General features: G+C 43.6%; 1 protein-coding gene across 1 annotated transcript in view; it reads right to left on the bottom strand.

Moving 5' to 3' along the window:
• LOC137561831 (uncharacterized) overlaps positions 1 to 4,466 on the bottom strand; it is an 83,747-nt gene extending 79,281 nt beyond the window's left edge. Inside the window, exon 1 of the mRNA XM_068273187.1 lies at positions 4,359 to 4,466. The gene's annotated coding sequence lies outside the window, so the exon portion shown is untranslated. The remainder of the gene's footprint in view (positions 1 to 4,358) is intronic.
• Positions 4,467 to 4,888: the final 422 nt, after the last annotated feature.

Genomic DNA, 4,888 nt, shown 5'->3' with positions numbered 1-4,888 from the left:
ATCCCTTTCACAGTTCCTACAGAACCCCCTCCCCCACAAAAACAAGAAAATTTGGGTGGCTGTTTCTTCCACCCCTTCCGTGTCTTGCGGTATCACTTACATCCCTCTACAGTGGTTGCTCCACTGTGTGGCTGACTCTGCCTCTGTGTCAGGCCCCCTCCCTTCCCCCATGTGGCTGACTCTGCCTCTGTGTCAGGCCCCTCCCTTCCCCCATGTGGCTGACTCTGCCTCTGTGTCAGGCCCCCTCCCTTTCCCCATGTGGCTGACTCTGCCTCTGTGTCAGGCCCCCTCCCTTTCCCCATGTGGCTGACTCTGCCTCTGTGTCAGGCCCCCTCCCTTTCCCCATGTGGCTGACTCTGCCTCTGTGTCAGGCCCCCTCCCTTTCCCCATGTGGCTGACTCTGCCTCTGTGTCAGGCCCCCCCCCCCCCTTCCCCCATGTGTCTGACTCTGCCTCTGTGTCAGGCCCCCCTTCCTTCCCCCATGTGGCTGACTCTGCCTGTGTCAGGCCCCCTCCCTCCCCTCATGTGGCTGACTCTGCCTCTGTGTAAGGCCCCTCCCTTCACCCATGTGGCTTACTCTGCCTCTGTGTCAGGCCCCCTCCCTTCCCCCATGTGGCTGACTCTGCCTCTGTGTAAGGCCCCCTCCCTTCCCCCATGTGGCTGACTCTGCCTCTGTGTCAGGCCCCCTCCCAATATTACACCCCGCCATACAGTATTACACCTCACTATATTACACTACAATATACAGACTTATACTATATTACACCCCAGTATAACAGCACCCTATATTACACCCCACTATAACACACCTCACTAGAATACTCTGAAATATACAGTCTTACACTATACCATATTACACCCCAGTATAACAGCACCCTATATTACACACCATATAGTATTACACCCCACTATACTTTATTAAACCCCAGTATATAATACACCACACTATAGCACATCACACTATAACACACCCACTATAATGCACTGCAATCTACAGACTTACACTATACTATATTACACCTCAGTACAGGGCTGTGGAGTCGGAGTCGTGGAGTCGGGCAATTTTGGGTGCCTGGAGTCGGAAAAAAATGCACCGACTCCGACTCCTACTGAATTTGTAACTGTAATTAAAATAGAAAATATGATAAATTGTTCTATTTCTCAGATAATAGTCATTAAAATAATGTATATATACAGTAATAGTTACTTGTGCTGCTTTAATAAAGCAGTCCCCGTATTTTTAAGGTCAGATATACAGATCTGATTGTGACTGTATATATGATGTGTACACAGGAATCTCTTATATATACTAAATAACATCTATGCTGTAAGAATAAAGCCTGATGTGTAGCTGTGTCACTAATAGAGATGGTCAATGAGATGGAAATAATTCTGCATTGATGCTGATTTATGCAAATGTATGCACTGCCTTTGCTGATGAAATCAAATAATTTGATACGTTGTTAAAATTTGGCTTGGTGACTACAAATTAAAGGGTACCTGATGCGGATGAAAAGTAAAGTTTTATACATACCTGGGGCTTCCTCCAGCCCCCTTCAGGCTAATCAGTCCCTCGCTGTCCTCCACCACCCGGATCTTCTGCTATGAGTCCTGGTAATTCAGCCAGTCAGCGCTGTCCGGCCGCATGCCGCTCCCACAGCCAGGAACATTCTGCACCTGCGCAATAGTGCTGCACAGGTGTAGTATGCTCCTGACGGCGGAGTGTGTGCATACGCACTACGCCCGACTGGCTCAAGTACCTGGACTCATACCAGAAGATCCAGGTGGTGGAGGACAACGAGGGAGGCGGCTGGAGGAAGCCCCAGGTCTGTATAAAACTTTAATTTCATCTGTCTCAGGTTTACTTTGTTACACAGTAGTACTATACTCTACATATGCTCTCCCCACAGAGCTGCAGGGAATCCACTGAGAATGCTGTGCACATTGAACACAGAGGTGTTGTCTGTCACCCATAAACCTTGTTCAGATTGTACATGAAGTGTAATATAGGAAGAATTCCCTTATTCCCCTTCAGAGCACCTGCACATCATTCTTACATGTACCCACACTTACATTGCCTAGGGCCTGATAGATGTTCTTTGTTCCGGTTTGTACCTTTTACAAGTACTCTTACCAAGGACTAGTTTTAGTCTAAAGGGAATAAATATAGTAGTCTACATATCCTTCTCACTTCAGTTGTCTTGTAAAATTCCTAAGCGTTGGCAGTTAAGAGACTAATTTCATGTTACATACTTTTAATCAACAAAATTGCAATATGCAAATTAGAGGAGGAGGAGTCGAGGAGTCGGTGGAATCGGAATCCTAAACTGAGGAGTCTGAGTCGGTGGATTTTTGGACCGACTCCACAGCCCTGCCTCAGTATAACAGCACCCTATATTACACTCCACTATACTATATTACACCCCACTAAAATACACTGAAATGTACAGACTTAAGGGGCCCATAGACTGGTCGATTTCAGCTGTTGATTGACCAATCGACCAAATCGATCAGATATCAATCAATCGATTTGCAGACGATTTCAGTCGATTTGACAGGATGGAATATCTAGGTCGATTTGCTGCTGCCAGCAGATCGATGGCCGATAGAGTTGCATTGGATCTAATGGTCCAATAATGCATTTAGACCGATTTCCAATAGATTTCATTTTGCAATCTGTTGGAAATCTGTCCCTAGTGTGTGGCACACATCAGATAGATTCCTGTCAGATTCCGACTTGACAGGCATTTGACAGAAATCTATCTGATGGTCGAAATCTGCTGCAAATCTATAAGTGTATGGCCACCTTTACACTATACTATATTACACCCCATTATAACACAGTATCCTATATTACACCCCACTATACAATATTACACCCCAGTATAGAATACACCCCACTATAGCACATCACACTATAACACACCCCACTATAATGCACTACAACATAGTCTTACACTATACTATATTACACCCCACTATACTATATTACACCCCACTATACTATATTACACCCCACTATACAGTATTACACCCCAGTATAGAATACACCCCACTATAGCACATCACACTATAACACACCCCACTATAATGCACTACAACATACAGTCTTACACTATACTATATTACACCCCACTATACTATATTACACCCCACTATACAGTATTACACCCCACTATACAGTATTACACCCCACTATACTATATTACACCCCACTATACTATATTACACCCCACTATACAGTATTACACCCCACTATACAGTATTACACCCCACTATACTATATTACACCCCACTATACTATATTACACCCCACTATAATGCACTACAATATACAGTCTTACACTATACTATATTACACCCCACTATACTATAACACACCCCACTATACTATATTACACCCCAGTATACAGTATTCTACCCCACTATACTATATTACACCCCACTATACTATATTACACCTCACTATACTATATTACACCCCAGTATACAGTATTACACCCCACTATACTATATTACACCCCACTATACTATATTACACCCCAGTATACAGTATTACACCCCATTATACTATATTACACCCCACTATACTATATTACACCCCACTATACTATATTACACCCCAGTATACAGTATTACACCCCACTATACTATATTACACCCCAGTATAACACAGCATCCTATATTACACCACACCATATAGTATTACACCCCACTATACTATATTACACCCCAGTATACAGTATTACACCACACTATAGCACATCACACTATAACACACCCCCACTATAATATACAGTCTTACACTATACTATATTGCACCCCAGTATAACACAGCACCCTATATCACACCCCACCATATAGTAGTACACCCCACTATACAGTATATTACACCCCACTATAATGCACTACAATATACAGTCTTACACTATACTATATTGCACCCCACTATATTATATTACACCACACTATACTGTATTACACCCCAGTATATAATACACCCCACTATAGCACATCACACTATAACACGTCCCACTATAATGCATTACAATATACAGTCTTACACTATACTATATTACACCACACCATATAGTAGTACACCCCACTATACTATATTACACCTCAGTATAACACAGCACCCTATATTACACCCCACTATATAGTATTACACCCCACTATATAAGACACCCTACAATAACACACACTATATAATACAAGCCACTTTAGTAAACAACACTATACTGTAACACATCACACTATAATACACCCTAATATAACACCCCCCCCCCCCCCCCCCCCAGCAGTATAGAGCCCTGCAGCAGTCAGGGCTCTGGTTGTACACAGTATATAGTATATACCATAGAGAGCTGCAGAGACGTCACACCACGAGGCTGGAGCTCCCCCAGTGACTCCTGTGCTGCTGAAGCCACGCCCCCAGCGTAACGCCACGCCCGCCCTAGCGCCGCTGGTTTTCAAATCAACACCAGTGACGTCAATTGCTTACGTTTGCACGTCCTGCGCTTCATCACATGGGACACGTAGAGCTGTGTGCGCTCTGCTGCCATCTAGTGGCCAATATGTGTATTTTATATGTACAATTTGGCCATAAAGAGCATAGACGACGTAAGAGGAGTGAGAGAGACTCAGATTTCCCATTCCTGTGGCCACAGCTTGTGAAGGGATGAATATGAAGGTTAGGGAAGCATATAAGGTCAGATATGACTGGGGATAGCATGTTACTATACAGAGGGATAGCATATAAGGGGGGGATAGCATGTTACTATACAGAGGGGAAATCAGGTTAGTAGATTACTATTCCTCATAGAAGTATATTACATCAATAATTCCCAATATGATTACATGTTAAAAAGAGAGGAGCTGTGCAAGG

The sequence above is a fragment of the Hyperolius riggenbachi genome, chromosome 3, assembly GCF_040937935.1.
Source record: "Hyperolius riggenbachi isolate aHypRig1 chromosome 3, aHypRig1.pri, whole genome shotgun sequence".
Lineage (NCBI taxonomy): Eukaryota > Metazoa > Chordata > Amphibia > Anura > Hyperoliidae > Hyperolius > Hyperolius riggenbachi.
This window is presented reverse-complemented; position numbering and strand designations above follow the sequence as displayed.